Here is an 11,287-nt window from a genome sequence, read left to right on the forward strand (position 1 = left end):
GAAAAAAAGTGTCAGTTGAGGAGTACAACAGCCCTTCATGTTTGTTAGCTTGCATTTGCATAAATCCTTTCAACTGCTTTATGGAAGGGACAACAGTGACACTGTCAGAATAAATTTAAATTTAGTTTTTAATATGTCACTGAAGTGATACAAGTTGCAGTGTCAATGCAAAAAGAGATATCACAAAGTAGAGTTTCAAAGTGAAATCTAAAAATCCTGGGAAATTCAAGGTACAATATCTTTTCAACTGTGATCTGGCCCTCTGGGATCCTTCAGATTTTTTATTCCTGCATATACAACTAGGTTTATCACCTCAAAATAAAAATGGCACTTAGAAATCATAGCAGTTTGTGCAATATACATTTCCAGAAAGAATAACTATGCCATTTGGCTCAGATGTGTTGGTTACCTTGCCCAGTTAAGTTATAGCTTGTATTCATACACTACAGCCTTGCCTTGTGGAAGATGAGCTGACAAGTGTACAAACTGAACACATGAAATACCTTCAGCATGGAATAGTGTGTTATAATGAGGCTTTGTGAACTAGAGAGTTGTCCTGACTGATTTCAGATGGCAGTTTAGTCCTAGTTTATGAGTATAAAACCTACTGTGTACCTTACACCATATCATTCAAGCAAAAGATAGCAGAAAAGGTGATGTTAACAGATGTGACTGCTCCTGAAATCTACTTGTAAGATGGATAAGGAGCAGAGTGATGGGAAAATTTTGTCTTATAGCAAATGCAGATAAAAGACTCTCATCTGTGAGACTCTCATCTCACCCATATTGTGATCCCCACTGTCCACCTCAAATCATAGTACATTGTCCATGAGTCAATTAGTGTGATGGTCATGTGGTATGCTGCTGCTCTTTCATGTAAATAATCAACACTGAAGTTTAGATTCTGTAAATAACCAAAAGTAAACATACTTCATTAAACTAAATAATGAATATTACTACCTTAATGAAGTTTATCATGAACGTTATTAACTTAGTAATTGGCAATAGTGTCTTAACAATTTTAAGGGAAATCTTCGTTGGTGGTCCAGAACTATTTTGTAATTGTAGTCATGTTTTGGTCAGTTGAGTTAATTTCAATTAATATACTTCACTAACTTTATTCGTAAACACTAACAGCCTAAGGGAGATACTTCAAGTGAATCAGTAAGACAGCTTTAAAATAAGGTCACAGTAAGTGTATGTCATTCCCGAATTTTAATTATGTGCAATTATAAGCCCATGTCTAAGCAAAGTCTGGTATCCTGAAGACCAATTCAGATAACACAGTACTGACATCTGTGTTCTGAATTCAGGTAAAGAGCCAAACAAGAAAGGTAGTAAGTGTGTGCAAAGAAGGTTTTCATTTATTTGTAATAGAGCTTGTAAGCAGTCTGAGGACAAGGATTACCTTCTGTTTCTATACAATATCTAGCACAGTGACCAAAAAAAGGTATTCCTAGGTGCTACAGAAATAGTGAAGAGTAATAATAATATAAATGCAGAATAAAATGATAATGCCATTGGGGCAAGTCAGAATTTTATATGAGGTATACTGATGGATGTTTAATGAACTGCACTGAATCAATCTGACACTGCATGGTTCTTAGGAAGCAACTAACTCCTGTATAATCTGATTTAAAAGAAATTATCACTGCTACAGTTATTTTTCTCAGATTTTTTTCTTCAAGCAAAGCCCACAGAAAACAGAAGCATCCCTATTTATTTTTTTCTTTAACATTATCAGATGATTAAATAGATTGGGCCTACATGTGGTTTGCCATTTGAAAATCAAAATCCAAAACTCAGCCTAGGTATCTGAGCTAAGTTACATTAATTGATGCCTCAGTTACCTTTTTATTCCTCAACTGGATGAGCTTAATGTTGTTCTTCCAAACAGATTTTTACATCTTAGTAATTCTCAAATAACAGAAATTTTTGTGGAAAAGCAGATAAAAATTTGAAGACAAGGGAAAGGAGAAAGGAAGGGAAGAAGGAAGGATTAATTACTGTAAGATCTTTATGGGAATTTGTTCTTACCTAGTTCATTTGCCTCAGAATTCTTCTCGTAGGGAATTAGGAGAAAGGAGGAGTGATCATAGAATACTAACTGGAAAGAAAAGACCAACGTGGATACTTAGCCTTTCCTATGACTACAGCAGAGAGAAGGGGATCATGGGATGCAGTGTTCCCTGTTTTAAAGGGCTGAGAGGGTGGGAAACACTTCCACTATGAGTAGAAGTGAAGAACACTAAAATAAAATTACAAAAAGCTGCTTGCTTGTAGTAAGAGAAAAAACTTGGGAGTGACACAAAACTCCTATCTTGAAAGGAAAAGAAAAAAGGTAAGAAATACTAGAAAAGACTGTTTTCCTTTTCAGCATCTTGGTAAGGCATCTTGGTAAGTAACAATGGATTTGGCATTATTAAATCTAAATATTTAAAGCTTTGCAGGGGTTATCCATGTTGGCAGTTCACTCTGTGCTTTGCAGAGACAATATTGAGAATTCTCTTGAATTGTGGCCAGTTGCAAACCAGCTGGACAAGATTGGTCTGGTGCAGTCACTGGTGCTGTACCCCTTCCTACTCTCCAAGAGAGGTCAACCACAAGGTGAACAGGTTTGTTCCCTGATCAGCCATGCACGCTGCCTGGCCTTCCTACAGGCCAAGGTAAAGCATCAGGCAGTTTCACACCTCCCAGAAATATTTATGCAGCAGGGCTGAAACCAATGAGGCAGCCTATCAGTGTCACTGATCTGTTACCAGGGGTAAAGGTATCTGAGAATCTGACACACCAGCAAGCACGGGAATGCTCACACCTCAGTGCTTTCAGAGAAAGTTACAAAGCATCGATGCATGTGATAGCAAATGAGATCTCAGCTCAGGGCTGCAGCACCAAGAACTGCAGGGCATTGTTTAGTATTCAGTGAGCATATGCCTAAAAAGTCAGTGCACATGCTATCAGAATTTCAGCATCCTGTGCACATCAATGAACTTCACTTAAGCTTCATCAGGATCCATTTACATTCTGGATAAGAGATTTGGGAAGAAAACTGGTATATGATGTAAAGAGCAAAATTAAAGGTCAAAATCTGCTTTTCTGGATATCTGTCAGGAAGATGCCTGAGCAGATTTTAAATAAAACATCTCTGAAATTTTCCATCCATGTCCCAAATCTTCCCAGAAAAACTTCCAAAATTATTCAGGACACAGAATAATTTCTCTCTATTTTAGAGACTTAGGCAGGGGCTTTCAATATATAATCCAAACAAGCAGTGGATTAACTGTCTTCAGCTGAAAGCCTGCCAGACAACTACTCTTCCCACGCACATGACATTTGATGTCTGCCATTTTAATATTTTGACATTTTTGTGAGAGACATTGTCCTGAAAGGTCACCACTTGTCTCAGCAGCTGGCTGGCTGCCACTCAGGCTTGGGAAGCTTAGCTCCACAGCTGTCATCAAAAAGGACCATTTTCACAGCTAAATTTCAGGGAAGCTATGAATTTATGTCTATGAGGGGAAAAAGAAGACAAGAGGAAGGAAAGGGAAGCTTGAAAATCAGCTTTTACTTGCTACAGTGAAGACTGGCATTTATACGTATACATCTGTAAGATGAGGCTGAAGTATTTCAAAAGCAGCTTATAAACACAACAGAGTCAACAACTACCTGTGTTATAGCAGCATTATCAAGGCAGTTATACCATGGATATGTTTAGTCCTCTATTGCAGCAAACAACACACATATTCTCTCCCTAGTCACTTAATGGCAGTCACCTGTTAACAGTGAAAATAACATTTTAATGTGACTCATGAAAAGCTGACAGTACCAATGGTCCCCAAGAAATAACAAAACCTGTGAATAAAGCAAGAAACATGATACAGCAACAGAAACAAACTAGCTACAGTCTGCATTTCTTGTGCAATTATCTGACATTTATACTTGGTACTGATCACAGGCTGTTTTCAGGAAGCAGATTTCATTCACAGCACAGTAAGAATTCACTAGCAATAAACTCACTAGGACAATGGCAATACAGAAGCTTTGAATTAGAAAGGAGAATAAAAAACAATGTACTGCTTCTTCAGTGCTATGAGACCGAAAATACACTGACAAGTGTAAATTTTCTTCCTTACAGTATCACCACAACACTGAGAAACCTTCAGCTCCACTGCTTCCCAACCACCTTACTATCCTGTCTTGATGCCACTGTAGCAGATAAAGATCATTTCATGTACAGACAGAGTGAGATGGGTGAAAAACATGCATTGCTCACCGTGCTATGTTCATTGTTCTTATCAGGTCAGATGCAGACTTACTGGTGCCCCTTATGATGACTATTTGTTTGCGCTTCTGATAATAAGGTATTGTCGAGTTTCTTAATGAGAAGTCCGGGTCTGCATTTATGGATTTTTAAAGAAAAGATTCCAGGTGAAAAATACCATGGAAATTTTTTCTTCTATGTGCTCACAAACTATATATTACTGCTGAAGTATCTTTCTTGCTGTATATCTAAGACTATCTAATCTAAGCAGAAAAACATCTCTCTATAAGTACCTCTTGCATTTGCTGGACTTCTCCCCTCACAAACAATATGGCAAACAGACATCCCCAAAATCAACAAACACAACTGCAAACTATTTGTTCTGGAAAGCTTTCATGCATCCCTTTTCCTCAGCAGCTCTTCCACTGAAAGCCAGAACAATACTGCAGAGAAGCTTTCCCTGTCAGGATGTTTTCAGCTTTCATCTCTCTGCTTTTTCAAGCAGAAGACCAAGGTAGAAACCTTAATTAGCAATCTGAAAGCACCACACAGGCAAGGAATACTTACATTTGCAACTGTATTTGTGATATTTGCACACTGATCCAGCGACTGGTGATTACAAAGAAGAGCAAGAGCTTTTTAGGCTCCCTTTCAAGTCTTGCAGCAGTGAAATGAAGGCTGCTATCTGAAAGCTACTCATTTTCTATATGCTGTGCTCTACTTGCTTCCCATGTGCGTACAACACAGCTGCCAGATTTAATAACCATGTCAGCCTGCTTTTCCCAGAAAGCAGCAGAGAGATGACAGGATGAAGATGAAGTAGCCACTGCGTTAATCTCTAGTTATGGCTGCACTAAGCCTTGAATGAATGTCAGAGTTTAATGCCCTTGAAAAAAAAATAAAACAAATCAACACTATTTGTGAAAATGAAAAGTGCAAAAGGATTTCAGAAATGTTAATCCATACCTGCCTCAGTGACATGAAAGTATATTAAAGACATTTTGCCTTTGTTTTTCTCTCAGTTAAGAAATCCTAGGACTTAATTTTTTTTCCTTTCAGAATAACATTTTTCCTAGCAGTGTATGCTTGTACCCCAAAAGAAAAAAACCATTAACTGACAAATTAGTTGAGCTTCCCTCCTCTCCAGTTCCTCTCTGGAAAAAAGTATTTCCATACCTGTTTGTCTTTGCTGACTTCTTTCAGGCAAAAAAAAGTTAATAAAAAGGGGGGAAATTCTCTTTTACCGTTTAAATTCTCCCACGCACAGTGGTTCCTAGAGCACTGGACTTTAGTATCTGCTGTGTTCAGTTCATTGCCAAGGTGGAGCATCGCCGTACCTCCAGCTATAAAACCAGTTCCACGCAAGGGAAGGGTGGCCAGACTTTACATGACAAGAGAAGGTGCCACTTGTGCAGTCAAAATAACAAACTGAAAATAAACCCAGAAACGTTCAGCTGAATCTGCAACAGTGCAGGGATGCCGCAGAGGTCATATGACATCTGTGCGCGTCTTTTTCTCTCTCTCATTTATATTCCCTTCACTTCCCTTGGAGGCACCTGTCTCAGCGGGGAGTGGTTTCTGTGGAAACTACGGACAGTTGGTTTTCCCCTTGGAGAAACTGTTACTATGGTAACCTTACATAATGTATATGGCCTAGATTCTTTTTAAAAATATCTAACCCTGAAATTCTCATTATAAAATTAGAGCTGATTTGTCTGGGGGGCAGGAAATATAGTTATTTAAAAATTGCATTAGAAATGTAGGTTAAAAAAAATCCAAAATGGTGTTACAAATTAAATGAGACTGTAGGGGGCATGTCATTGCATCAGTCACAAAGACAAAATAATTTCTAAATGCCAGTAAACAAGGTCTATTATTTAGCACTTGTGGGAAGCAAGGAGGAAGGGAAGCACAGACTTGACATCATGGCTCACTGCAGCAATCAATACTGCATCTTGCAGAGTCGAAATTTTCTCTGTATGTTTATTCTTCCAGCAACCAGGACTTCATTTAATGATGTAAGCCCAAATACTGCCTACATCTACCCCATTCAAAACTGAAATATCAGCTTCAAAGTCACTTACCCTACACTATGATATCATGCTACATCAAAACTCGAGGAAGTGCCTGAAAGGTGCTGTGTGAGTCAGTGAGGCAGTAGAGCAGAAGCAGAGAAGGCACACTGCTGTTTATATGACTTTCCTCTCAGCTCAGAGACAAACCTGCACACAGCCCTGGTGGGGAGGGTAGGGCAGGTCTGTCAGATTGCATCAGGGACAGGGGGATGTTAGGGCCCCAGCAACGGGGCTGGGCAGGGAGAGCCTTCTAAGTCAGCAGCTGAAGACCTGCTTGGTTGGGAATGACAAGAAGTAGTAGTCACATCACAGATGTTTTGTGACCCCGGTGAAACAGGTCTCTGTTCCCTGCCCTATCTGCAGCCACCCTTGTAGATAACCCTTATACTGGTAATACAAATCAAAAGTCAAATGGTTAAGAAGGCAAAGCTACCTGTTCAACTCCACACAAAATTGGTGATTTCAGTTTGAACAATACTGTTGGGGAAACTTTGCTAAAATCCAACCTCTGAAATATCTGTATTGTGATTCAGTGGACTGGTATCTCTCCTGACCTGACAACCTAGTAACTGTTATTAGAGTGAACTACATTAATATAGACGGGAGACTGATTTTTCTTCTCCTATTCAGAAGATGAAAAAGAGAGAGCACCCAGCCTACAGAACATATCCCCAAAACTTAAGCAAGGTCCTCCTACATTCTGCAGTGCAAAGGGGCTCTCCAGGTGAGACAAAGCAGGCATGAAGCATTGCTTCAAAGCCCACAGCATTTATCTTTCTTTCTTGTGTAGTGAAGACATTTTTACAAAAGAGACTCATGCTGCCTGAAGGTGAAGGGTTGTTTGGGATGTGGCTTCTCCAAGTAGATATTCAAGACCAGGGCTACACAAAAAACTTGCTGGTGCCACAGGTAATCAGACATACTCTAATACAAAATCCCTCAAAGAGGTTTCACTGTAGTGGGCAAAAGTCCCTGGACTTTTAAATTAAAGAAGAAAACTGCTCCATAAATTGCACTGAATACCCAAACTGACCTATACAGGAGCTTTACTCTGAAAATCACACAGAGCAGTATTTTATCAGAGGCTGTGCACAAAAACACACCTTTTTGTCCATGAAACTCAAGAGTTGTATGAAGATGTGAGAGCATTAAACATTCTCTTTCTTTTACACAGAAAAACGAAGGAGATTTGATGCATGGTGTTAACTTCAATTGGGTTTAAGGAAGTTCAGCATCAGCAGGATACAGTCTAAAATTTACATGACTGAAAAATTTATGATTTATCAAGTATCACATTCCTAGACAAACATTACACAGGAGTCAGTCCTCTCTGGCATTTGACTTTTAAACCCCAGGGCTCTCATATTCTATCCCCAGGACATACAACCACAAAGCATTATAATCAATCTTCTCCTTTTTAAAATTAAAAAACAAATTGGAAAAAAAAAAATCTACATCCATTTCTGAATTAGTCTTATACAAAAAATTAAAGAATAATTAGACAATGACCAGTGAAACATATATTTAATAGCCCTAGGAAAGACAATATATTCAAAAGCAAAAGCAATAAAACAAAAAGATTCCTTAAGCAGATTATAAAGAGCTAAGCTGTCACACAAACTCATGTAGTTCTGACATTTTGCTATGTAAAACCTTGAACTTCAAAGAGTACATTGAACAAAGACAGCAACAGGGACAAATTGAGAAATTAATATTATAACAAGGTAAAGGAATGAACCTAATAGCTTATTTTTTTAAAAGCAGCAAACATCTGACATAGAATGAGAAGGCCTCAACTACTTTTCATAGCTGTGCCAAGTCTCTCAACAGAGAAAAGCATAGCACAGCAAAAGCCAACATGGTTACATGACTTGTGGACTGAGCTAAGTAACATCTAGCCAGCTCAGTACAGAAGCAGCATGAACTTGGATCCCTCTCCTTTAACTACATAGATGGTCTGGGTGTATCCAACTCATGGACACTTATGGCTTCCTCAGGCAAAGGACAGGGTGTTTGGGCACACAGCTCAGGAGTGGACATTTCACTAGTGCCAGTGTACTTCCAGTAAGTTAACATACAGCACTTCTTACCTCAAACTCTGATCATGCTGTAAGGCACCTGCCTGAGATACTGCTGAGAAGGCAGTTAGACTAACAAAAGAAAGATCTGCATTCATAGCAGGACTCAGGCACACAAAGATGCAGCTGTAACCTGTGAACTTGCTGTTAGTACCTTTCCAGCAGGGAGTTAGCTTACTCTAGGAGTCCAAGCTTCTCTTGACAGCCCAAGATCTGCAATAATGGCCTCTCAGTGAATAGATTCAGAAAAAAATGTAATTGAGCTGTTATGACCTGCACATTGTTTGGCACACCGCATGGAACATGATAGCAGCCCTACAGTCTATCATACAGCTGAGAAAGGCAGACTTTCAGTGCTTATTTAAAATGCCTTTCACCCATTCCATCAGTATTTATTATGTTTTCCGCATCTTTTCCCACGCCATTACATCAGGTCTATGAAAAAATATATTAGCAACACAATATTACATATGACTTTAGTCAGAGATAGAAGTGTCAATAGAAACCCTTTGTACAATATTACGTCACTTATTCCAAAAGAAATCTCTTGTTGCCACACCACCTCAGTTAACTCCATACCAGGCTTTTACAAAGACTTACATTTCTAGGGCACTGACCGCTCATCAGATTTGTATTGATGTGATACTGCAGTCCCTTTTCTCTCATGGTCCTATTATAGTGAAAAAGTCCTACTTCCCATCTACTTGAATTGACATGCTTTGGGTGATGAAAAGAAATCTTAGCAGTAAATAAAGGAAGAGACAGATTCACGAAGAAGCACAGGCAGGGGTGTCAGCTCCTAACCACAAGGTGCCTTGCAGTCTGCAGATCCTCCTGCCAAGATTTCTGTGCTTAAGCAATCCACAAGAATGACACCCACAAAAGCCAGCACATTAGCACAGAGCTGTCTAACTTAGCTACTGTGAATGCTATGATCTTAAATTCTCTCCATGAACTTGGTATCCTCATCTGGGCTGCAGGAAAATGCCTGTCTCCAGCTGGGATTCATACATACTCATTCTCTTAAGTTCCATTTCTTAAAAAAGCTGACTGGGGAAGAGATGAGAGCCAATTGCAGTACTCAAGAGATGACAGATTTGGGCTCAAATCTCCAAGCAGACAGATAAAAGCTTAACCAACATTCCCTTATTTAATTGTATCTTTTTAGGTTATTGTAACTTTGGAATCCTCCTGAAGCTGCTGTCTTGATATTAGCAAATAGCAAAGGGAATGCAGGAGGGAACAAAAACCACTGCGTAGCCTGTAGTCAGGCTGTTGTTTAAAGCACTAACCTTGAAAGTCCAATCTCTGCCTCCGTAATTGGCTGTTCATTAGGCATAGAGTCAGGTTTCTGTGCCCCCGATGGCAGGAACTGTTTTGCTGGGGTTCAACAGGTGCTTTCTGAGCTCTGCCAGACTAACTGCTTCAGACAGGACAGGCACAGTGTCTTCTGTGCCGAGGTATGACAGAGATGCCCAGCTGCTCAGCCCTTGCTGCTGCTTAGCATCTCCAGACACCTGGGTTACGCAGCAGGTTTTGAAGGCTGACATTCCTGCCTGAAGTATTTAAGGTGGCCATTAGGTATCTAAGGCCATGTCTACAAATGTGGGTGCAGGGCCACCTGAGCTGGCAGGGATCTGCATACTGACTCATAAAACAGAAATGCCAGGGAGTTCAGCACACAAACACACAATCTGGCTCTGTGCATGGCCACTAACGAGCCTTTGTGCTGTGCACAAGCCTGCACTCCATTGTGACTTTTCCAGATTGACAGTTCCTGAACTCTAGTCTACCCCAGAGAGTAGGCAGGCCCTACATCTGGCCTCAGTCCCTGCATGGATCTTGCCTGAGTTCAGCCAAGGAATAGTCATTATGGGGATTAAAACTAAACTGATTTCATCTAGCCTAGAACACACAGGAAACAGATCAAAGGTGGATTTCTGCCTGGGTTTCACATGGATTTCAATTTTATTTAATGCTTACAACTGCAGGCCTGCCTATTTCTTTCCTTGTTTTAGAAGCACAAATCATTGCCAAGGCTCTGGCAGCCAGGCTAGAAAATAGTGACAAATAGTGTAAGCTGATCTGGCAGGCTTCATTAAGGGCAGATTAAACATTGACAGTCCCCAAGGTTTTTTGTGATATGATTGCATGATATGGCCAATGAACTAGTCACTCCCTAGGGTGAGAAGCAGAGATGATGTTCAACTGCCTGGAGAGTGGAACATAGACTACTCTGTGAAATTACATGTTACAACAATGTAAGCTGCAAAGCACCATCTCTGAACAAGGTGCTTCACCTCAAGTAAACCTTGTGACTAGCTAAATAAAAGTCTGTCTATTGCAAAGAGGGCTGAGCGATGTACAAAAAGAGTCAACAGACCTGCAAAAGGCCAACACAGGAATTTAACAGTCCATCCCAGTCAGGATATCTTGCCTTTTTTCCCTATGCAAAGTCCATAGCTCTCATAATTTAAGTTGTTTTTTTTTTTTCCTCAAGAAATATTTGAGAATAGTCCCTCATTTACTGGATCAAACATTATTATATCAGAATGTCAAGAAGTCTCTGAGTCGTCTGTGCTTATGGCAAGGTTGTCTTGAATCTAAAATGGTCTCCTAGTTCTACTGTCTTCTAGCAACCTAATGATTTTTCTTGCTCTATCAGGGTGGTGCGTTTGTAAGTTTCTAATGACAAAGATTGCATTATTGCACTTCCCTTTTCAATCCATAATACTCCAAACACTTTCAGATTTTCTTTTACATCACCAGACCAAATAAATTGGTCCTACTTGAAAAGTTACCATTTAACATCAAAATGAGAATGTTATCCATCAATCTTTCTTTGTAGGCCCAGAGTAGAAAGAAACTTCACT

At 39.7% G+C, this 11,287-nt stretch overlaps 1 protein-coding gene across 5 annotated transcripts in view; it reads right to left on the reverse strand.

Moving 5' to 3' along the window:
* Window positions 1-5,754, reverse strand: part of TRIM2 (tripartite motif containing 2) — an 87,865-nt gene extending 82,111 nt beyond the window's left edge. For 2 of the 5 annotated variants that reach the window (XM_010411805.4, XM_010411801.4), the window contains exon 1: window positions 4,829-5,069. The gene's annotated coding sequence lies outside the window, so the exon portion shown is untranslated. The other 3 variants (XM_010411800.4, XM_010411807.4, XM_010411803.4) reach the window with 3 other exon arrangements.
* Between the last annotated feature and the right edge of the window lie 5,533 nt (window positions 5,755-11,287).

Source organism: Corvus cornix, chromosome 4, assembly GCF_000738735.6.
Source record: "Corvus cornix cornix isolate S_Up_H32 chromosome 4, ASM73873v5, whole genome shotgun sequence".
Classification (NCBI taxonomy): domain Eukaryota; kingdom Metazoa; phylum Chordata; class Aves; order Passeriformes; family Corvidae; genus Corvus; species Corvus cornix.